Here is a 25,997-nt window from a genome sequence, read left to right as displayed (position 1 = left end):
ATGAGAGAGAGAAACAGACCAGGACCGGAAGACTGGGACATGTGGTGGGTACTTTGAACATCATTTAAGGAGTTTAGAACCATTCTATGAGTAACTAGGAGTCTGAGAGATTTTTAGCAGAGAAGTTGTATAGTCAGATATCCATTTAAGGGGGTTCTTTCTCCCTACTATGTATATATATCAAAGGGGAATATTAGAGAATGGTTAGGAGGCTACTGCTTCAGACCAGGGTGGGAAGAGAAAGGCCTTTATTTAGGAGCTTTTCTATACCAGGTCAAATATTCACTCTCATTCAATCTCCCGAACAACTTTAGGAGGCAGGCATTACTATTATAGCGGTTGTTATTGTTATTGTTATTCTTTCACAAATGAAGAAACAGTATGAAAGAGGTTGAGTTACTTGCCTAGGTTCACAGTCAACCAGGATAGAGCCTGAATTTGAACCCAACTCTCCTCTGACTCCATCACCTTGCACACAAAACTGTCCCTGGGAAACAGAGACGGAGCTTAGAGCCAGCAGGCAGTTCGAGGTGTACAAATACAATGCCTGTTTGTTTATTCTAGAAAAACACTGTATAGCACTTTAGTTTTATAGTCTACCCAAATCAGTAGAACTTTCTGATTTCCTTTTTGTCCTTTGGAAAAAATTAAGTCTACCTAAAGAGTTACAAGGAGACTTCAGAAAAATAGTCGTGCATGGTTGCTGGATTTTAGGAGACACATGAATTCAATGTGCTTCTTTTTTTTTTTTTTTTTTCAGATTTAAGAAACACTTACTAAGTACTTGCATCATTTCAATTCATGTTCAAAAGAACTCCCCCTTAGTACTGTAGTGATCAGATGGAGAAACAGAAGCTCAGAGGGATAAATGTAATTTCTCCCAAAACCAATTTAGCAAAACAGTTACATTGTCAGGGTTACACATTCAGGTCCAGAGGCTTCCAGCAGCTTTGTGAATCTATTCCCAGGTTCTCCGTTTTCTGCACCTTGGGGTGATATGAACGAACCCTCCATTTCCTCAGACTCAGTGTGCTTCTGAACAATATTTCACAAATCACTGGTGTATACGACATACACCTTGGATTGGTGAGTCCAAGACTAAATGAACTAAAAGTGCTGGGACGTGGTGTAAAAACCCACAATCGTCAAAGTCTTCCAAAAGAGGCAACTTCCAGACTCAATAAAGTCTTTCTTTCTTGTCTTCCTTTCCATTGCACAGGTCAAAAAAATCTAACAAAATTAAAAACAATAGCAACAACAAAAATGAACGAGACATTAAGCTCAACAGGGAAGAAACAAAAATAAAATCCTTTTATCTAAGTGGATTTAGAGCCATATTACTAGCCTAATGAACGAACACCCAATGGCTTTTCCAAGAAAACTGGGAGGCATTAATTTCTCCGAATCTGTTTCTAGTGTTACAGAGAGAAAGAGAAAGACACGTTGACCCCTTGTGAAAATATTGATAGACATTCCAAAAAAGACCCTGAATCATGATCAATTAAAGCCCAACTCCTGGTGAGGTTTGAGAATATTTAATGCATCTTCCAAATGATCTGCCCCCTCATCAGGCACACTGTGAAAGATGCTGAGCACACCTGTTTATTTTCCTCTCATTACACAAGGGTATATTTTGGGTTGGAATCATTAGTTGCAACAAATGAAATCTCTATATTTATTCAAGCAAACATAAGAGATGTTTAAATGACTCTGCAAAAGGAGAATATGCACCAAAAACAACAAAATTATGACAACAAATTAACTTGTATAAACTTTTTTTTTAAATCTCAAGTTATATTTTTTCCTGAAACCAGAACATATACAATATGTTTCCATTTTGGTAATGTGTGTATTGTTGGGATTTTCTTTTTTCCTCCCAACTTCAAACATCCTTTGAAAATAACACATTTTTTTCTAAAAATAAGAATTGGCTCTAAAATGATAGAGGAAAAATATGCTTGTCTAACCATAAGTTTTTAGGGAAAAAAAAAAAAGCTGCTTTAAAAACTGAAAGACAAAGAAAGTATATTTCACTATAAATTATTCATTGCACTCATTTTGGATCAATATTTATAGATATTCACATGCTTCTTATAAAGCTTGGGAGATTCTTTCAAATGTCATAATTTCCCCCTCAAAGCCATTGTCAGAAGCACAGCTTAGGGCTGGCAATAACTGAGCACAACTTGAGGCTTATTCTCTATTCTCTCCATCTTCAGCATCAGGACTGCTTGACACACTGTGGGTTTCTGCCACTGTTCTACCAAATCACCCTGTTGCCGACCTTCTACATTCTGTCAAGTGGCTACATTTTATAGGAACAAACAAAGAAACTGGTCGCCCTTACCCATTGAATAAGAATGGAAATGTGGCCACTACTGTGGTTCTCAGTAATAGAATTTAGGGTAAGTAGAATTTGCCTTCAATCCCGTGAACCCACATTAAGAGAGCAACAAAGGTTCTAGGAACCTGGTTGAGGGGAGCCCTGTTTACATATCACAGCTTTCCGGGAGGACTGCTTTCTATGTTTGGTTTGGTGGGGACAAGTCTGAAGATGAGGTTTATAATAGACAGGGGGTTGAATCAAAAACTGCCCTGCCGACATCAAATCTTCATGTTCCTGAAAGTCCTTTCTCGCTCCTCGAAATCTCAGATTTCTCTACTGTGGGAAAAAAAAAAAAAAATCAGTACCTACAAAGTTCTCTTCTTGGGCCCTTTGCTAGGAGCAGGGCTGCAGTGAAAGAAAAATGGGTTTCAAAAGCGGCTACAACTATTTCACCTGTCCAGCTTAAGAACCAAAAAAAATTTTCTCCTTGCACCATCAGGAAAACATTTTCTTTGTACCTTCCTCATTAGGACAGTACAAACAGGTTTAAACTATTTAAAATAATACGAAAGCAGCATTCTTTTCTTGATGCAAAGTAATTGGGTAAGTAAAAGAGTTTTAGAAATTCTAAGCAGAATGAAAAAAATTAGAGATCATCACTGTTACTATTATTAACTGCACAAACAATTTTCTTTTCTATTATATTGAAGAGATGGAGCCAGTGAATTTGCATAATTGTGGATGGCTTTGTAGGAACCAAAAATAAAGTCTAAATCTCAAAGTCTAGGAGATAGTGCAGCCAGGTACCCTCATATGGGTCTTGTAAGCCTTCATCTTCCTGTGTCACAAATGGGTGCTCCCAAAACAATGGTTAGGCTTTCAGAGGACAAGGGAATTCAGTAACAAGGCCTGTGTTTACATTGAATGCTACCGTGAAAAGCTCTTGCGCCTTTTATTCTTGGTCTTAAAATGATCACTTCATTAAAATGGATCTTTTCAATAAATGCATTGCCTTCCCAAGTAGTAACAGCAATTCAGTCACTGACTATATTAGGGTATGTAATCTAGAATATTTTGTTAATGATTTTAGCTGCATAATGCTTTGGCAGTCTTCAGGTTGAGGGGTGTTAACATCAAGCAATCACTAATATCAAGTAATACCTTTAGACAAAAAGCGCTCTACGCAAACTTTGATACATATCAAAAGAGTTATGACAACTCTTCTGGAAAATGATTGAGGTAATCTGAGCATGATTTTTCCTGAGTAGGGTACAAGCCACACTCTAGTAAATAAAGAAAAAAAGCATTTCAGTTATATTTATTTTTCCAATATACAGATCCACCCCCAATTTCAGCTGTTTTTTTCCTCTTTCTTGATCAAAAAGCACGCCAACTCGGGGCGAACACACATCCTTTCTATTTCTATTTGAGCCCCCCTGTGTCTCCGGAGAGGGCTGATGGAGTTCAGCATCTCGCTTGAAGCCTGAAGCCATTTCCTCAGAGTCTTCCTTACAAGACTCCAATGCCTCAGCGACTTTCTGCTTCAGCAGTTCCATCTTTGGGGCACGAAGATTTATTTTCTTTCTTCCTACAAGTGAAAGTCCAACGTGTGAGCCCCCCGCCTGGTACCCAGAGGGACCAACAATACAACCACCAGGATCAACTTGAAAAACTCGTCCAGGGGGGAGACTTCCCAGCATCTCTGTGCTTCTCACTAGGTTAAGTGCTTCATATATCAATGAAGGCAAGCCCTACTAAACCGAATTCCCACAGCAGCTGCATGCCGCCGCAGTTATCTGGAGCTCAATTTTTGCAACCCTCCATGTCTCCTGCATAGAAAGTCTACATACAGCATATCAGTGCATGCATGGACATTCAGGATGGATTTTGACCTTGGGGCCTGAAAATCACATCTTGGTCTAGGGCTGCAGTGAAAATAACAAGGTGTTTAATGGATCAGGAAACATTAACGCGGCCATACATATATGTGTACCTTACAAATATTATTGATGGTCGTTTTTTAACACTCAGACTTCTTTAACATGTAAATAGACTGCTTAAATATAAGAGTTTTCATGTTTCAAAACAAGGAAAGCCCCCTTTTAAAGCAGACCTGACAGTTTTAAGAAAGTGTTTGGATTTTTAATTGACACAGTTGGGGAAAGGAAAAGGCAAGGTTTAGTGAACATTACAGTATATCTGTTTGCAGGTGGATTATTTTCTGTGCTTTAAGAAAGTACTTTTCTGTTCTATGCAAAGGAGACTGATAGTAGGACATGGTAGTGGAGGTAGATGGGGAGAGTTTAGATATATAATCTGAACACACATGAAGGAGGGCAACCAGATTCCACATTTACCAGCAATGTGGACCTATACACTTATTTAAAAAGTGAAAATATTATTTTCCTATGTACGAAATAATGTTATGCTTGATTACTGTCAAAGGTATGAGAGTAACAACATGGCATGTTTCCTAAGCTCTACCTCTCTACAAATAAAATAAATAGTAATGTTTAGAAGAACCCAAACTAGAAAAGCACTGAAGTTATTTTAATAGAAATTACACTATGATCTTAGCTGGGAAAGGTGTTTGTCATTTTCCCATCATTGTTTGACCACTGAAATTTTCTAAAAGAAAATTGCAAAAAACTCCAACTCATCCTTTGAAAAACAAATTAAGCAAATAAATATTGCCTTGAACTAAGTATAAAAGCACTCTACAAAATGATAATTTCACTTTTTTGAACTAATCCAGAATTCATTGAAATTTGATTACACTGGTATGTTATTTCAAATTTGAAATTTACAAAAAATAAATTACTACAATGTGTAGCTGTCCTTAAAACCATCAGCTATAACACATATCTTTAGAAAAAATAAGTGTTATACCTTCTTATGATATATTTATATGAAATGTGTTTTGTTTTATTCACAAAATGATTTATTTTATTCCATATTTTGCTTTCTCTACTATACGCACCTTAATACTTTTGCATAAAAGTTGCCAAATAAACATTCTTTATCATGTCAAATGCATAGCTTTCGTCTGCATCCTGTTTATTAAGACACCCTTTACGAAGTCCCTCACATTTTCAAAAGAACCTATTGAAATAAAATTTGAAGAAAATGTTCATAAATGAAGCTGGAGAGAACTTCTCCAACGTCTGCAGATTTAAATGTCAAATTCCTATCAAAATTTATCACAGTGATAGGGAAGCACATAATCTTATGAAGAAAAGGAAGCACATTTATCTTTAATAACAAAAATAAATAAAACAGCAGAAGACATTTATTGTCCCTCTTCCACCCTCATTAGCAAAAATCTAGCAAGCGAACTATCACAAGTAGTGTTGACTTAACAACTTCTTTTTTGGTGGTAGGGAGTGGTGATGAAAAGGGTAGATTAAAATGATGTATGTCAAATATTAGTAGCCTTTTAAGAAGCCATCCCCCATGGCCCTTAACCCCTTACAGATGGCAAATCAGGTGCAGAGCAAATGAAATGAAGATGATAGTGTGTTGACAGGAGCAAGCAGATTCCAGTTTTCATCCTGCAGGACAACAGGAATGACATCACATCTTTTCAGACTGACACCTTAATGAATTTAGCAACACCTGAACTTTTCTGGCACTGGACACCTTTGACATGGGTAGGTCCTTTTGTGTCAGTAATAATAGGATTCTGTATCATTCCCCCACTCCATATTTGATGGCAGAATTACCTTTTGGGCCCTAACAAGTTGACAGGGTTTCATTTTGCTTCCTCTTTTTTTTTTTTTTTTTTTTTTTTTTTGCGGTACGCGGGCCTCTCACTATTGTGGCCTCTCCCTTTGAGGAGCGCAGGCTCCGGACGCGCAGGCTCAGCGGCCATGGTTCATGGGCCCAGCCGCTCCGCGGCATGTGGGATCTTCCCGGACCGGGGCACGAACCCGTGTCCCCTGCATCGGCAGGCGGACTCTCAACCACTGCACCACCAGGGATGGCCTCTGCTTCCTCTTTTAATGACGTCTTCTTTGCAGGTGAACTGGAAATGTAATGACTTCCTTTTTTGTCCTGGAGGATTCCTAAATGTCATTGAGAGACCCAAGACATCTCAATCTGGCTTAATGCAAACAGGAAGCCAAGGGTTTTTAAAGGTGAAATGGGTCTTGCTAATGAAGAAGTATCACTCTTCCTGGGGCAGGCAGCTTGTTAGTTCGAGTTAGGTGAGTGTCACAGGTTAGGGTTCAAGCATGACATGGGGTGTGACTCAAGATGTCATCTTTTATTTATTGGACTTTAAAAAAAACAAAACATCATTGAGTGCTTGGGCAATAAAAACAGGGAACCCTTTCTGCACTGGAGAGCAATCCGGAGAGAAAGGTAATGAGCTCTTGCCTCAGAAATTTGCCATGATGGGGTCCCAATGATGATCAAGTTCAAATATGTGAACTTTAAATCTGTGAATGGTAAAGCCACCCTGTAAATACAACTGCCTATTCATGGGGACCAGAAACTCAAGTTTTCTGTTTATCTCGATTCTTCAGTCTTTTTATTTTTCCCATGAGTGTGACTCAATAGTTACATAGTTGTCTCTTTGTTTCCTTCCCCCTTCTTTTACACAATAAAAAGGCAAGAAATACAATACTTGTGGCTATCGTGAATTTGCAAAATGGTCTTGAGGCCCAAAGGGGGGTGGAGAGGAGGCCGCCCAGATTTAAAAACTTGGCACCGTTTAGAACTTCCTACGCATTTAAATCATTTCGAAATTCTCTGCTTTGCTGTCTTTTTCTGATATTACTCACCCGGCTGGTCACCATTTGGGGGAAATATAAGAATGGAAAATCCGATTCATACAATGACATAAAATCCATCGTGGGTGAATAAAGCCAAGCTTCCCAGCAAACCCAACTTAAATGTGGATGTGCTTGCCCAGAGCCGAAAGGGTTAAAGAGACACCTTCTCCACTGTCGGCTCAGGGCCACCGTCAACTTACAAAGATACACCAAAATATAATGTCCTAAATTATTAAATGATAACATTTTCAACCCATCCGAGCTAATTAGCAGATTCTACTTGCATCGTGAGGCCATTCTCCCTTTCTTTCTTTTTTACCTTAAAATATCTAATTACCTCAGCCAAAACTTTTTGGATTCGGAGGTTGGTGAAAATTCAGAACCTAACCCTTTCACGAGAGGGCTATCCCTGCCACATAGCTCCTCTCTTTTTCCTTGTCTGCGGTGTAGAATCCATATAATGATTAACTGTTAGGTTTGCCCCGTTTACCTTTATGGAACAAAAATTATTCCTTCAAAGATGAGGAGGGTTTCTCAATTAAAACACTTCTGTGAGTCATGGCCTCTGTGTCATTTTAGGAAAAACACACAATGCCATTTGGTTCTAACAGGTAAAATAATGACTTCTTCACCTGTCAACGGCTAGCTTAAAATTCCCACACATGTAGGCCATTTCTGTTTCATCTGTTCTTTGAATTTCAGCTGCTTTGCTTTTCAATGCCTCTGTTTCACTGGTGTCTCTTTTGTGTCTGAGACGCTCACACTGGGTTCTCCCTCTTTGGTGCTGGGCTTTCTTTTCACAGTGACATTTCAACATAAACAGTCAATATTCATTACCTCAAAGGAGACTTCCCTCCTATTGCTGACCAATTAAATACCAGCTGAGATAGGCAGACAAAGGTAAAGGAGCTGTAACACAAGACAGGCTTCGAGCATACTTTCTGCTCCCTTAAAGGAAGAAAAATTGTCATCAAAACAAAGAAAGCTGGGGATTGAAGGACTATCTCTATCCAAGAGACACAATTCCGTTGGATGCTATGGTTCCCTGTCTTTTCATCTGGCGTACTGCAGAGTGTGGGGTTTTTTTTTTGTATTTGTGTGTGTGTGTGTGTGTGTGTGTGTGTGTGTGTGTGTTGTTTTTAATAATTCAGCACCATGCATTTTTGAGGTTTCACTGAGAAGGACAATCAGCCCTTAATTAGTTCCTGACTGAAGATGGCCATATTGGCATAGGCTGTTTACTCAGATGCTGGTGGACCTGACCTTTATTTTCTTCCTCTGCTGACTAATTTGATTTAGCTTGATTTCTGCATTTCTCCACCACACAAGAGCGACTCAGGAGGTGCCACTTAGAACATCTGTTGAGACTGAGCCCTTTATGGTGAACTCTCCGCTGTACGGGAATTACTGGGAATGGCTGGGAGACTTGTCAGCTAAGCCCTCTGAGCTGTGCTTTCACTTCAGGGGGGTTGGGGGGGAATGTTCTGGTATATTTCCTTGACTCATTAAACAGTTCAACTCCCTTCCCACCCAGTCCGCCCCTCCCCCACACTCACACGCTCTCCAAGATACACGGAAAAATGTAGGGCACTTAGAAAAACATTTTCTTAGGAAAGCTGGAGAGACTTTTTAAAAAATAATTCTGCAAATTTCCAACTACTTCTCTCTCTTTTTTTTCTTTTTTCTTTTCCCCACAATTCTGGCCAGCATACATGTGCCAAGCTGCAAGAACTTTCCTTTCCACAAATGAATTGTGTAGTAAATTGGGCATTTGGATCTTTCTTTTGTGGAATTGTCCCCCAAGTAAGCCATTTATTCCACCTTCACCAAATGTCGTCCTCTTTGGTGCTGATTTTTATATTTGATATGTAGCCTAGATTTAAAGGCTTGTAACCCAAACTATCAGGACTGCCATCCACAAACAAATTCAACATTTTCTGAAGGACTCATTTAGATAACATTCCCGTGCAGAGTGACCTTAAAGCAGAAGGTTACATATAAATGAAGTACACACACCCCATTCATTTTCATAAACATACATATGCATCCTAGCTTTGTCATCAGTTCTAAAAGCCACTACAATATTCCTAAAACAAACAAACAAACCAGAGTCACTCTGGATGGCAATCCTTACTCAACTTCCTTTAGAAACAGAATTAAAATCAGTGACCAATAGTCAAAGTAATGCATAGTCCAAATTTTCTGTGTCTTATTAATCAGCTGCTTGAGAGAAGTGAAATACCAGTTTCATTTTTTGAGAATCCCTCCTGAATTATTACTCTGTTTTGTCTTGTAAAAACGAAACTGCAATTAATTCAAGAAGTTAAACTTTTATTTCTTTCGATTTTTTTTATAAAGAAAAATAAACTTTAGCTCATAGGAATAATATTTTTTTTCCTCCCAAGACAGATTAGGTGAATTAAATCATCAGAGAATTTTGTTTTCCATGTATGCTTCCAGCAGCTAGAGGGCACAAAAGAATGCTTTTACCTTGCCTTGTCTTTTTTTTTTTTTTTTTAATCATGGAGTGGAACTATATAGACTCAGAAATAAACAAAAATACAGGGAAAGCTGGTAGATTTTATGGCACCTTCCTTCCTCAGGTGTCAATCTTTTCACATTTTCCTTCCAGCAGGAATCCAAATTCCTGATGACAGTAATAAGTGACAGGGAAATAGCGGAATTTCACCTTCCCCCAAAAAAAGAGTAACTCCCAAAGAATGAGAGACTCGGACTGGGGCACGATTATTCCAAGTCTGGCCCATTGTTATTTTTCTGAACTATTTTGTAGAGCTCTTTTTGTTCAAAAGCAATATAAACATATGTTTAACCTTTATCGTTCTAGCATCTTAAATATTAATGTTGGTGGTGATTCTGCATGAACAACATCTATTATTTTTTCACTAATAAGAGGCTTAAACGAATAAACATGAAAGGCTTGGAGCAACCTTCCTGTCAATTAAGAAACAGTCAGTAGTACTTCAAATGAACAGTTCCAGCAGGTCTCACAGCAACTGGAATCAGAGTGGAAATGCATGCTTCAAGAGACACAAAAGAGACCCCAACTCATGACTCTTAAGTTTTGCAAACCATCCTCTCCACACTCTTATATACCCCCCATCTTGTAAAGCTAGCTACTAAGATTCCATAGTAAAAGGCATTCTTTTTGGAACATTTATTTGAAAGCATAATAGTTTGGCATTTTTCTGCAAGAAACACTAATAAACCTCAGGAGGAGTCACATCTGTTGCTGGAGTACAAAATGGGTTGGGCCTCAATAGCATAATATATATAAACACTTTTTCCCCCTAATGAACTGTACCACCCCCTTAGGCATAAATGAGTTGGATCTGGATAGAGTGCCATTTGCCAAATTGTAAATTGCCTACATTTATTTTGGGAGTGCACTAAACAGAGTGCTAATTGCCTTGTTTAGCACTTTCCTTTCTTTCATTTGCACTGGTGTAAAATCTTAGTAAATTAACTCAAGGCTTTTATTATGTAGGTAGCATTTGAACAACCAAGAATTAGTGAGGAGGCAGCATGAAAGGACTGATAAAAGAGGAGTTGGCTCTACCCATAATGCCATTTATATGTCCCTTGAATTAAAAGGATGGAATTAACTTTTAATCCTTGGGCTTTTTAAATAGCTGATGTTAACACAGAACGTATTACGCAGCCATTTTATTCAAATTTGCTCACTTAAAATGGGTAGAATGTTAACAACCATGATCATATGGGGAAAGTGCAGCTCGCTGTATTCATATACACAAGTGTATATATTAAGGTTCATTCCAAATAGCAATTTATGTAGTTGCAGTCAATTGCATAGTCAAGATTCCAGCTTATTGTCAAAGACAAAACACTCCAAAGTCATTAACATCCACTGCTGTGCAGTAGCCTATGTAGAATGAGTTGGGAGTCTCGTTGCCATTCCTAATAGACAGGTGTAGACTTCAGAAAAGCCATCATCAGATTTACCACAGCACAGAATGCACACTGGCTGTTTGACTGTAAAGCACAGAGGCAAAATAGCCCCCAGAGGCTGAAGATCTTGTACTCTTACAGGTGGCCTCTTGTGGGGGGCTTGTCCAGGGAGCTGTGGAATCTTGCAGATGCAGATAAACAGATTATTCTCTTCTCAGTATTCTTGGTTTCACTCAGTTCTTGGTTCATTAGGTTTTCCAGATCCTTTTAAAACTAGGTATACAGCCTCAAATTTTTCCTTTCAAAAGAAAAGAAAATATGTTGCAAATGGTGATTTAAGATGAAAAGCAATAAAACCCATCATCTTTGATTTTTTTCCTCCATATCTTTTCCTTTAAAAGTCAGAAGTTGTGCTTAGATGGGAGTCTGCCAATATGAAAAGCGGAATGATGAAACAAAAATTGATTCAACTCCTAATCATTTGTATTAACCTCTCATACATAGAAATCTGCAGGTTATTACAGAGAGACTAGAGGAGATACTTAAATGAGGACAAATTCTCTGGTTTTTAAGAAGTTCGACTGGGCCTTGATTTTGGTGCACACTGACTTTAGAAATGTTTTTTCTGGAGCGGTATTATTTATGTTGTAGAGGGTAGCAGGGGACACAAGTGTCCTTGCTCAAGGTAGTGGCAATGGAAGAAAGTTTTAGAGTATAGAAAGGCAGTCGGTATTTGCTATGTTGAATGTCACTGTGAATCCAGTTAGAAAGATAAATTCAAGTCTTGATTATCTTATTAGCAGAAAAGGAACAGTATGTGTTTTGCTCAATATTCCCTAGAAATCCAAGTAGTATCTGTGATTTGTTAATAGATAATATGCTAACGGTACAAAAGATTTTTAATTCAGGCAGACATTTGTGGATTCCAACTTGGCCACTGGAACTCTGATCTCTAACAAGAGACCTCACCTTTTTAATTATTTGTTTCTTCATCTCTAAAATAGGGCAACAATACCAATGTGTAAATGCTGTTGTGAGAATTATATGACAATGAATATAAAGTTTCTAAAACATGTACATACTCCATAAAATTTCATTCCTCTTCTGGTCCTCTTTTTATTTTTTTCACCTCTAATCCCACCTCTTCATTAAGTTAATGAAGCAAAATTCCCACTTGGATAATAGAAGACATAGTAGTATAATTACTTTTGTTCCTCCAGTGTAGAACGTGATAATAGAACTCCTCAATAATAAATATCTGAGGAAAGAATAAATGAATGAGAAAAAAATCACACAATGTTTTAAGATTGCAACTGGAATAATAACAAATTCAATGGGAATATTAGTCACCAATATTATTTACTAATCCCACCCAGACTTAAAAACAGCTGGTAGATTTAATTGTGCATATAATTATAGAAGATGCTTGTGAGAGATATATATATATATAATACTAAAGGCTTTATGATGAAACATATTTTGTGAAGTCTCCAGGCCAGAATGGTCTGGAGCCATTTCAGATTGCTAACTGGAATTCCATACAATTTTTAGAGATACTATGTCGTCTACCTATTACTCAGCACCAAATTGCAGTTATATATAAGTTTTGCATGAAATAAGATAGGACTGAATATATTTTTGAAACAAGTTTATTTGCCAGGGAAGCAAAATGCTGGCTTAACTACTAAACTTTGTCTGAGTTCTCATTTAAATAAAAAGCACATTGACAAAGAAAACTGGTGAGAATGAAATAGGAGAAAGCTGAGAGAGGATATTTTAACCTACATGATCTATTTTATGTCTTTCATAATACAAAGACTTTTCTAATTTGGGGTGATTGTCACTTTTAATGGAATAACTTAATGGCAGTTCTATGAAATAATAGTTCCATATGAAATAACATAGGTTTCAGTCATATGAGTCCTATGAGAATTCATTTAAGGACTAATCCTTGATTAGAGTTAAACTGTGCTGAAGATTGGTCTTTATAGAGTCCTTCAAAGAATTGATTCCATAGTTATATCAATATAAAAATTTACTCTAACAGAATTGGCCAAAGATTTCATAAATTCAAGTTTTTGTTTCCCATGAGACTTTCACCAATGGCAGAAGCAAAAGACTGGTCACTCATTCTTTCTTTTTTTAAAACATCTTTATTGGAGTATAATTGCTTTACAATGGTGTGTTAGTTTCTGCTGTATAACAAAGTGAATCAGCTATACATATACATTTATCCCCATTTTTCCTCCCTCTTGCATCATCCGTTCTTTAATGAAAGGAACTGAGAGTCTGACTAATGATAACTGTTTCTATCATTTCATTCCAACATGTTTTTCTTTCTTAAATCCTTAGACAAATAGTCTACAAGTTAATTGTCCATGCTTCAACTTATTTTAACAAACTTATAACTTTTAAGGGTTTATATTTTATCTCTAAAAACCAAAATGGTACTCCTCATGCCTCACTTTCTAGTTTTTCTCACCATCCTTCTTCCTTTTCTTTGATCTAAACTGTGACATTTTTATCTATTATCAGATACTCTTAAAAAGGAGCTTTAACAGAAACTATTCAAACAGTTAAGCCATGATTATTTTCTTCAAAGAAAAACATATTCTTTATGAGTTACTTTCCCATCTTACAGTTCTTGGGGTTCAGTCTTTTTGTTTTGGAGTATTCATAACTCTGATGACCCAAATCAGCTTCCATCTTGAATAAACTTGCCAAATGTTTCATGAGTGTGTAATTTTACCATCTAACTGGCCTTGGTACATGGAGCCAAAGCTACCTCAGACAATCGAAATGCTGGAAAACCCAAACAAAGTATATTTGTTTTGTTAAGAAGGAATTTATAAAAATGAGAGTATACACGTTTTGAATACAAAAGTATTCTGCATCAATCTTCACAAATACACCACTTTTCTCATAAAATGTGGTATCAGTTTATTAAGAAAAACTTGGTTTAAGGCTACAATTACCTATTAGTTATCTAAATTCCTATAGGTTCTTTGCATAACAGAGGGTTAGTTTTTAGCCACTGAAAATATTCCAGACTTAGAACCTTAGCAGGACAGTAGATGCTAATCCAGAGTACAACTTGAACGAGAGAAGCAGGCCTTGTCCATTACTTTCTCAGGCTATGATCGCTGGATCAAAAACAAAGATACTCTTAAGTACGACTCTGTGAGTTAAAAGTCAAAAAATATAAAGCCCCTCATAATCCCAGAAGTTTTCTGGGATGTATCTAACCATAAGTATAGTAGAAGAGATTCCTACACCACAAGCTTCATTAAATATTCAGGCAATTGTGCCAATAAACAAATGTCCAGAGATTGCCTAAGATCGCAGGTTGGCTAAGACTCTTTCCAGTAATGAGGTGAACAATTCTCATACAGGCTAATTTCTGTCTGTTTGGTATACTGCCTATTCTGACTACTAGGCATGAAAGACCTGTTTAAATGCATTTTTGAAGTGCTACAATATTTTCCTTTCTATTCTTGGAGTTAAAGCTAAAAATACTTGTGTGTGTGCCTTTTAAAATAGGATTTATATATACAGGTCTTGTTTTTGTATACATTCCCCCAGTCTATGTCTTTTGGTTAGAGCATTTAATCCATTTACATTTAAGGTAATTATCAATATGTAGGTTCCTATTGCCATTTTCTTAATTGTTTTGGGTTTGTTTTTGTAGGTCTTTTTTCTTCCCTTCCTCTTTGTTCTCTTCTCTTATGGTTTGATGACCAACCTTAGTGTTGTGTTTGGGCTGCTTTTTCCTTTTAGTGTGTGTAGCTATTGTAGTTTTGGGGTTTGCTGTTCCATGAGGTTTTGATATAGGAGTCTATATATGTACAAGGTTGTTTTAAGTTGCTGGTCTCTTTCCTGCCTAGAGAAGTTCCTTTAGCATTTGTTGTAAAACTGGTTTGGATTTCTAGTAAAGAAGATCTTTAAATCTGTTGCTTTTAAAGAGTTGACTCTGCCCTTCTAGCAGAAATATATCTTAAGAAAAAATCTCAGATGAGGGAAGGCCTTAAACAAAATGATTTAATTGAATTATTATTTTAAAAAAGTATTATTTTAATATTCAATAAAACATTTCCTATAACCCAAAATATTCAGAAGATGAAGTGTTGGGTGGTCAAATAAAAAAAAGTATTGGGTTGGCCAAAAAGTTCATTCGGGTTACAAAAAACCCAAGTGAACTTTTTGGCCAACCCTATATGTTTATAAAAATTCTAGTAATATTGAGTGGGGAAAAAAGTATAGCACAATTTACATATGACATGATCTTGACTCTATAAAAGAGAAAAATACAAAGATAATTAGAAGAGAATCAACTGTGTCAAAACAGTTATTCTCCCTGAGCTGGAAGCTAAGATTATGCAAACTATTTTCTACTCGAATAAACTTTTCTCTGTAAAGATTTTATAATTAAACAAAAAGAGATAACTGGGGAAAAAAGAATTCTTCAACATGATTATTCAAAGCAGTTTCTTTGTGGAGATGTGACCGCAGTTAATGATACAAAAAATGATACAACCTGTATGTACACTTGTCTTCAGTCACTCACCTCTTTATAAATCCAGAATAACATGAGGACCAAAGAAACAAATTAACAGTAGCACTAGAACCTGAAGACAGACTCCTTTGCTGAACTAGAAACAAGTTTAAGACACCTTTCTCTAGCTTCCTTTTCTAAGTGGTGATGTGCATTATTATAGATTAGATTTGCAAAGTTCATTGCCCTCCGTTTTTATCTCCGAAGTAAAAGACATAGGTGGACAAAGATGGTGCAAGAAATGATAAAACAAATACAAAAACAAAGAAACAAACACCAAGGGCTGAAAACTGCATCCTTCCTCACGAGAAATTCCAGTTTCACTGACCACCTTCTTGCAAGATTTTAGTTCATGTATTTCTTTGCTACCTCCATCTCCCATGATTCCCCTCGCCTTCTAGAGTGCACACACTCACACACACACTCACACACATTCTCACACTCACACACACTCTCACACACTCACACACACAGAATTGCCTCTACATCTGAGTTAGCCATGAGCAATTCGGTTTTCCTTTTGAGCACACAGACAGCTCTTTGCGTTTTTAAAGAAATTTCCCGAACAACATTGGTGTGTGAGGCTCACTTAATTCCCAATTCTCTTACTTGAATCTCACCCTTTCTCCAAGTAAGGAAGCTAAAGCTGAGAGATTAAGCCACATTCTGAAGATCACAAAGTCAGCAGTGGAAGCCAGGCCAGAATAAATTCCAACGGTAGTGTTTCCCTTAAGAGACCCCTGTCACTTTTAATCTACACGGTTAGAGTTACCCACCCCCCAAGCCTTAAGTCTCAGCAATGCATATTAAATGAATATTAGAGAGTATGCTCATTGGCTGAACTTTGAGGTGTTAGAGCTCTCTGTCCACCAGTTTAAAGAAAATTAAGCTTTTTGAAGGAAATGTGGTCTCTATTAGTAAAGGGTTAAACACAGATTATGCAAATAAAGATATTGTCATTTGTCCCCTCTGTTCATTCTGAGAGCTGCTTTTCTGTTGTTGATTTTCTTCTCCTCCAATTGAGAGATTAACCTGGTCCCAATTGAAATGGCAGTCCATATCATACCTTTCCTTGATCTCACAGCATGGCTAATAACAGTGGGGCTCGCCAAGCAAGCGTCTTTATTTTTTTCTTTATTGTTCCAGACTACACATCCGTGAACCTTCAGCATGTTATGTACTTAACCATGGTCAGGTTGATGTCATTATTTTCTGATTGTCCGGGAGCTCCCGGGGTACTGGCCCATATTGACAGAGAAGGGCTGGCATGCTCTTTGTAGGGTAACCTTTGAAAAAGAAGTCCCTCGACCACCTGCATGTTTAGCCTAGGGCTGTGACATTGCACTCGGCCAATTGGTACGCTTCAAAACACATATTAGCACCAGTTGTGCTAGTTCATCATGCTTTTTAATTTTCACTTGGTCTTGTTAGATAAACCTTATCTGTGCCACAAGCAAATGCTTCACAGAGCAGATTTTTCCAGATCTTAGCAAGAAGGTCTGGTATGCATGGGTCAGTGTGTGCTTTGTCTAAATCTAAGCATAGCTATTTGTTAACTTCCTCCCTCTTTTTTGTATTTTTTTCTCTGTTGCCTGTCCATATGTCTAAGTAACTAGCCAGGCTAGCCAAAAGCAGACAAAACCAGGGACAGGAGGACAGAACGACAAGAAGAGTGGGGCAAAGCGCTTCTCTGCGTGAACCTTCTCCACACTTAGCTTTTACAATCCTATAAAAATTGGTCTACTTGTTATCAGTTCAGACTGGAAAGCAAGCAACAGCCCTCAATTGCCTCAGGCTTTGATGTAAGCACCCCTGACTATTTCTGTTTAAACTCTAGCGGATGGAAGACACCTATAAAGATATTAATTAGCTCCAGTTGTCACCAGATGTGGTTCACATTCTCTACGCCAGCTCTGAAATACTGGAATTTTTATTAGGCAAGGTAATGTTTATGGCTCTCATTAAAGTCTGAGTCATAAAAGACTGAAGATGAGATTGGAAGGGGCGGGGATGGGGGGAGAGTTTTCTCTTTATTTATCAACTTTCAAAAATCCAAAAGACCTGTGCTTTAGATTTGAGTGGCATGCTAACGTTCAGGGATTTGGCAAGAGTCTTATGGTGTTTACACTTTGAGGAAACCCTTTGAGTTATACTACATAAAATGACTGGTTTGTGTCAGAATTATGAGTTACATTTATATGCTTAATTATAATAATATCAGCTGGGTAGCACTGCAACCATGCAAAAGAATTCAGTACTAATTGTTACTGGACTGGATACTTGCTTCTGGGGTATAATATGACAACAAAAGGAATTAATTGTTTATTCAAAATGGGTGAAAAGTACTTCTTAACTGGCAGGGTGGGGTGGCAGGGAGAGGAAGAAAACCCAGAAACATCTTCCAAACTCTTTTCTCCAATGGTCCCCTTCCAGCCCATTTGCTGCCATGCCTTCAGGACTCTTAGGAAATACTTTTGTTAATTTTTTCTCTTGGATGAATGGGAGGGTAATGGCTAAAACATGCTACTAGACTATTTATTAAAAAAAAAAAAGAATTCTTAATTTGAGAAAGATTTGCAGGCCAAACTAGCTGCTTAGATTCCTTCAATATCTTCCCTGACCTCATTTTGAAGATCCCCCTCTCATGAAACCTACACACATAAGACTGGCCCAATTCTTCCGCCGGCCCACATGATAATCCATGGTCTGGGGTCCCCAAATGTCATCTATCTTCATCTTGAATCCTCTGATGACTTATATCAGTGTATCCAATTTACAGTTTCATAAGATCTTTGGAGATTTTAAATGATATTCAGAAATATGCTTATGCATTTTTAAAAGAGTCCTTTTTTCCCATCTGAACTCTTTTAACAAAGGTATTACACTAAGTACGAAAGCTGTCCAATTTTTTCCAACCTTTTGGTTCTTTCTAAAACACAGTCATTTTGTTAGACATTGAAAATGTCTTGATTTAGTTGTCTTGCTATTTTGGGCCTGTCCTGCCCCCTGCAGTGGTAATAAGGATGGGGGTTCCTGCTGGGCCCTGAAGAATACCATTTCACGGCCGCCACAGAGCTGGCAGCTTTTATTTATGGAGCCAAGAAAATGAATGGGTATTAGTGTCCAAACATTTCAACATGCTCCCGCGGCCATGCACAAAAGGGACTGATTTGCAGCAAATTTCCACTTATTTTCCAAAAGTATTTACCTTACCGAAGCTTGGCTGATCACTATAATGGCTTAGCTAAGGGGGAAAAAAATGACCATTTCAGAACCCAATTTTTATATATATATTTCTGAACCTTAAAAGTGTTCTACTTCTTCCGAATAAATATAATATCCTTGGTTGCTAGGCTTTCATGGATATATGGATAAATCTAAGGTGCTGGGGTTTGTAGTTCTCATCGTCATTTTCAATTCAAACAAGAAAAGACCCTGCACAGCCCAAGGAAAGATAGTTCATATCAGCAGATATAGGCTAGACATAAGGGAGCATGCTGCAAGTAACCGAGGTCATCCTTGGACACTCTCAAAGAGTAAGTTCAGCATTTTAATGTTTGGAATTTGGTCCAGGAATTGAGGGCAAACATGTTCTATGTTTACGATTTGACCTCAGACTAATTGATTTGTAGGCAATCCTGAGATGCTATAAATCACTTTACATTTTTACAATGTGCAATTCACTCCTTTTGTCAAGAAATATTCATTGAGCACCTACTTTGTGCCAGGCATTTAAAAACTGCCTTGCAGAGATGTTAAAATGTCTTTAAATGTGGTGTTTCAAGAGCTTTGCTCAGGGTGTCTATACCCTCTGCTCAGGTACACACTTAGGAGATCACTTCTCCATCCATTCTGCAAGCCCTGTCTCTGAGCAGGGCTGCTCTTCATTCTCTAAGTATGGTATTGCTTTCTCAGCTCTGGACCTTGGTTCTCTCCTTAGTACACAAGGAATATCTTTTGCTACAAATCAAAGTTCCTGCTCCTCAAATTCCAGGCAAAAGATCTATTCTTATATAATCAGTCCCCCAGATCCCTACTCTGGAACTAAAATCTCCTTTCTCTGAACTCCATCATGTGTTATGACTGTTGGGTTTACTTGTGTGCACAGACTACTGGATAGTAACCATCTGAGGGATGAATTAATTCTGGTCACCTTGCCTAAGACTTGTACGCACTTTGCACATAGTAGATGCTCTCTCAGGGAGATGGGGAGACCTTGATGAAAGAATGAGTCCATGACCTTATATATCCATCTCATTGTCTTTTTTACTCCACAAGAGGCAAGATTTACAAGTCAAAGAGATGTGTGGATTTTCTCTTCTTCCTGTTCTTCCAAGATCTGTGTTTAGTTTTCTAACATTTATGGCAACTACACCATGGCTGTACATCTCCTGGCCACCCTTCAGAGTGTCATAATTTTATTGCCCAAACTCCTATGCAGAACAGTATGACAATTTCAAACTTCTTATATAAGTCCAGATCTAAACTGCTAAAATGTTGCTCACAGTATAAGAAGTTATTAGAGTATAAGAAATGTGAAATAAATAAAAGATACAAAACCAGAAATTATTTCATTCTGGCTCCATTAACTACTAGCTGTATGACTTTGGGCTGGTTACTTAATTCTCTATACCTTAGTTTCCTCATCTGTAGAACGGGGGTAATAATAATAGCAACTTCATGAAGTTACTGTGCAGATTTAGTGAGTTATTATAAACACATAGAAATTTCTCAACAAATATTAACGATTATATCATATTTGAGAATGTATGAAATTTAATTTAGAGTAAACATTTGTAGGTTTACTTGTAGTCTTTGAATAAGAGATAATAAATCTCCCAGGCATATCTTCTCCAATCAAAGCTACTTCAGCCAAGGATACTATACTGCCTTTCCGCATAACAAGATTAATTTTGGAAAAGCTTCTTCCAGGAAATTCTGTCATGTAGGCTTCTGATGTCCTGGGTCTCAAAAGGTTTCCAGCCTTGGGTCACTGATTGGGCCACTCCCATTGTGTCCAGGTCTGTATCATAAGCTAATAAATTGCCAAATGGCCTTACTCCTTTAGATTGCCAAATGGATATTCTATAGACCAGACAATCAATGGCTCTTTCAGCCAAGCTTTCTCCTGACCCTTATGGTTTGCCCAGGCATCTGTGCTGGCTTTTGCCCTCCTTCATAAAGAAAGTCATTCAATTCCTGTGGATTTACTTTAGGACCAGAGTTCCATGGATTTTTTTGTTTGTTTTGCTGACAGGTGAGATAGTTTATTCTAGTCAAACTCTGCCATTGACAAATGATGTGACGCCATTTACTTTTCTCTGTGCCTCAACTTTCTCATATGTACAATGAAATGATTAACTCAGAGGAGTATTTCCAAGGAGCTTTTGAACTGTACATTCACTAATCTTAAAAGTTCAGTTTTAGGGAGAAAAAAACCTCAATCTCAGAAACCTTCCTTTACATCTTCAAAAAGTGGAACTAGATGTGTTCTTATTGGAAAGCTCTCACACAAGTCATCAGCATCTTGGTTTTGGGCAAGTCTACCTTAGCCATACTTCATGTTTTTGACCTGGCAGGGGCACAAATTGACCAACCCATTACCAAAGTCCAGTATGTCAATTGTCTCCCTTCTCAGATGAAGCAGTATCTCAGACACATTCCTAAACTTAACCAAACAAGAAACTTGCCCACAACTTTCATGTCACAGTGAACAGAGCTAAAAGCATAACAGTGAATAAGACACAGATTCACCCTCAAGAAGTTCACAGGCTAATACAAGAAATACATGTAGAAATAAGTAACTACACTATGTACAAAACTACTATGTACAAAACTACATGTGGGCATTTGAGCATGTTTATCCCATGTATGTTAGAAGTGGGGGATGGAAGTGGGGGAAGAGAAGGAGAAGGAGAAGAGGGAGGAAGAAAGAAAGAACAAAATAAAGTCTAAATCTGGGCATGGTTTTTTGGGGGAAATACTAGAAGAAGCAAAATTAAACAGCTTTTCTTAGTATAGGACTTCTCAGGGCCTTGAAATTATGACTATGTATTGTGAATCTCTAAGAGTTTATTTGCAAAAAAAAAAGGAGCTTATTTTTCCCTTTTATTGTTCAGATTTAACTGTTGACATCTTGGGAAACAGTAGTATTCTACTGGATATAATTGGGGAAACTCTACTGGAGAGATAATGATATGTATGAGTATAGAAGCTGAGTAAAGTAATCTGAAGTCATGCCCTGACTCTTTTAGTATTATAATAATTCCTTCCTCAAGGACTTATGAAGATTAAGTGAGTTGGTTATATAAAGTGCTTAGACCAATGCTTTGCATATAAAAATATTTAATAAAAATGTATTATTATTATATCATTGTTATTATTATTGCAACAGAGTAGAAACTCATCAGTACTATTGGGGGCTGGAGTTTATTCAAGAAATTCCTAAAAAACTGTATGAAGATTCCTTAAAAAACTAAAAATAGAGTTATCATATGATCCAACAATACCACTCCTGGGCATATATCCAGAGAAAATCATAATTTGTGAAAAGATACATGCACCCCAATGTTCATAGCAGCACTATTTACAATAGCCAAGATATGGAAGCTACCTAAATGTCCATTGACAGATGAATGGTTAAAGAAGATGTGGTGAATATATGTATAATGGAATATTACTAAGCCATAAAAAAGAATGAAATAATGCCATTTGCAGCAACAGGGATGGACCTACAGATTATCATCCTAAGTGAAGTAAGTCAGACAGACACAAACATCATATGATATCATTTATATGTGGAATCTAAAAAGTGATACAAATGAACTTATTTACAAAACTGAAATAGACTCACAGACATAGAACAAACTTATGGTTACCAAAGGGGAAAGGGCGGAAGAGATAAATTAGGAATTTGAGATGAACAGATACAAACTACTATATATAAAATACATAAACAACAAGGTCCTGCTGTATAGCACAGGGAACTATATTCAATATCTTGTAATAACCTATAATGGGAAAAAATCTGAATCATTTTGCTGTACACCAGAAACTAACACAATATTGTACAATAACTATACTTCAATTAAAAAAAAAAAACATTCTAAATTAGTTCCCTAACTGTTGAGTTAGATTCTCCAGGGAGAAGGGGCAGAGGTGGCAGGAGGAGAGCTTGGCAGGCAGAGGAACCAGCATAAGCAAAGATTCAGAAGTGGAAAGCCTGGCTTCATTCGTTTAGAAATGAGTATGCAGCAGATCAATGCCCAGAACCTCTCCTAAAACTAACGGGAAATTGGAGAGGGCACCAACCGTTACACTGCAATCTCCATTCACCCGCCTTTTCAAAAGCCTCCTTAGTGAAATACTTACTTCAGTTCACAGCAGCCCTATCCAAAGGCCATTATTAAATACTATTTGTTATTGATGCTTCAAATTAAACCTAACCATTATTTATTACAGCTTCTTTTTCCAAATTTATTATTTCCAGGAAAAGACATAAGCAAAAAGTTCAGTGAACTGGTAGAACTGCCACATTTACCGACACTTTCTAGAAGCTCTACTTTCTTAGGCCTCTCACTGTGTGGCCGCTCCCATTGCAGAGCACAGGCTCCGGAGGCGCATGCTCAGTGTCCATGGCTCACGGGGCCTAGCCGCTCCGCGGCATGTGGGATCTTCCCGGACCGGGACACGAACCCGTGTCCCCTGCATCGGCAGGCGGACTCTCAACCACTGCGCCACCAGGGAAGCCCAAAGCTCCACTTTCTTGAGTCTTCTTACCTATATGACATTTTAAAATAAAATATCAGTACTTAAGAAACCAGAAAATTCTTAGTGTTTGTGGCAATTTACAAGTAATTTGCATTACACCAAAATCACAGCAATGATTATATGAAAGTACCAGCCTAGTTTTTTTTTTTTTAATTACATTGTTTCTTTCAAAGAAACAGTCTAAACAAAGGTCAGATTTTTTAAATAAATATTTATGAACAGCCTGCATTCATATTGTGCCATTAATTTTACTTTGTAATTATTCAAGTATTTTGCAGAATAAAAAATTTTCAGAAATTTCAAAAATGAAATCCTCTTTCTCTCTCTCCCCCTCTCCCGTTCCTCTTCCTATCTTCTTCCTCCATTCTGACTTGACAGAAACCAACTACAGTCATCCTTGTTATGGAGGGGGATCGTTCCAGGATGGATACCAAAATCCATGGATGCTCCAGTCACTAATGTAAAATGAGACAGTATGCAGATACAGAGGGCAGACTCTAATGAGACATGGACTTCCACGTTTACTTTCCAGTGCATTAGATATTGAATTTGATAGAGCTCATAGAGGAGGAGGTGAGAGAGAAAGAGAATAAATTTCATAAAGTCATCAGTATCTCAACAAATAAAAGTAGTAATTATTAAACACATAGTACTCACTTATTGAGCTGCACCCTGCACACACAGTAGGCCCTGCAATCTTCACCAGTGAGATGGCCCTTCTTTACAGATAAAACGGAGACTCCTCAATGCTGATAAAATCTCCCACTTTACACAGCTAGTGAGTGATGGAATGTGGACTTGAAAACAGGCCACACAGACTGCAAAATCTAGGCTTTACCCATCTGCCTCCAGGAGTTTCTCCTAGAAAACCCAAGAGCTTTATGTCCACAGAACAGCTCACTGGCTGAAGGCAATTTAATAAACAAGGAATCCCTTGAGTTTTTGTTAGAGTCAAAATTTGGAGGAAAAAATTTTATCTCTAAGTTGGAATAAGATTGATTAGAACATCTATGGATAAAGCTCCTGCTTCTCCTGGATGTCTGCAAGCAAGGACAGATACCGATGTTAGCAGAACCAGGTGGCTGCCCCTGGCTAAAGCGTTAATTTAGCTATTTGATAGCTTAGCCTCCCTGAGCCTCAGTTTCCTCAAATGTAAAATGGGGATGATAACTTCCCTTCTGCTTGTTCCTGAGTTGTTGAGGGCATTAAATGAGCTTAAAAATATGAAATATACATATATATGAAAATAGAGTATAAATATATAGAATATTAATTAAATATAAAATATAAAATTATTGTAATCATTATATACTCCGAACTGATTAGAAGCCCAGTCTTTCTCTGAAACACCTGGCTTTATTATTTTTTCTTGCTTTTGCTTGACATTTTAGGATGAAAGAAACTCAATATCAAGTCATATGAAAAATTCATCCAACCCAGTGTTCTGTCTGTGACAGCTATCAGCTTTCTGAGTTCAGCTAGTATCTCTATCTCCTTTTAAATGAGTGTTATTATGAAATATTTAAAATAGAAAAATAATTAGAAAATGATATAACAAACATCTGTGTACTCAGCAAATCTTGTCATTTTTCCATTTGCTTCAGGTCTTTTCTTCAACAAAAATATATAAATAAAACATCACAGGTACAGCTGATGTCCCTCATGTGTTTCTTCTGGATTTTATTATTATCTCTTCCCTTCCCAGAGGTAAACACTGGCCTGGAATTGGTCTCTTATTACCATGCAACTTCTTATATTTTTCCTATAATATTTTTATATTTTTACTTATACTTCAAATATACCTATACATTTACAAACAATAGTATGATTTTGCATGCATTTAAACTTTATTAAAATTGTATCATATTGTACACATTTGCCAATCAACATTTTGTTTAGATCCAGCTGATTAGTTGTAACTGCTATTTAAGTGTGACTCACAATTTACTCATCTGTTCATTCTCCCAGTGGTGGACACTGAGGTTGCTTCCAATTGCTTACTGTTACAATCAAAGCAATGAATATTCTTATGTTTGTCTCCCTGGGCACATGTGGGACCAGTTCTCTAGGGCAGTGATTCTTAAGGTGTGGTCTTGAGACTAGCAAGATTGGCATTATCAGGGAACTTATGAGGATCTTATTTAACTTTTTTCACAAAAATCCCTGGCTGATTCAGTACCATATTTTGAATTTTCCTTTTTTCCTCCACTAATCTACCATATTACCTTTGTTATGTGTCATGTTTTAATGTATGTATGAGCCTGTTGCTCAGCTCTATATCATATTCCAATTTTTTTCCATCTATATTAATTCTATACCGTATTTCTTATTACAGGTTCACTTTTTTCCTCAATCAATATTAATAAAGTCTAATTTACTATTTTACTAATTTTATTTTTCTGGCTTGCTATTTCATTAATTTCTAATTCTACCTTTCCTTCCTGCTATTTTTTAAATCTGTTTTTTTCTCTAGATTGTTTAGCTAAATGCTTGGCTAAATAATTTTCAGCATTTATTCTTTATAATGCAAACATTTATGGCTATATATTTTCCCCTAAGTACTGCCTTATCTACAGCCCATATAATTTGCTCTTTACTATTTTAGTGTCTACAACTAAATATATTTTAACTTTCTCTATGTTTTCTT

The sequence above is a fragment of the Delphinus delphis genome, chromosome 2, assembly GCF_949987515.2.
Source record: "Delphinus delphis chromosome 2, mDelDel1.2, whole genome shotgun sequence".
In the NCBI taxonomy this organism is placed as follows: Eukaryota; Metazoa; Chordata; class Mammalia; order Artiodactyla; family Delphinidae; genus Delphinus; species Delphinus delphis.
This window is presented reverse-complemented; position numbering follows the sequence as displayed.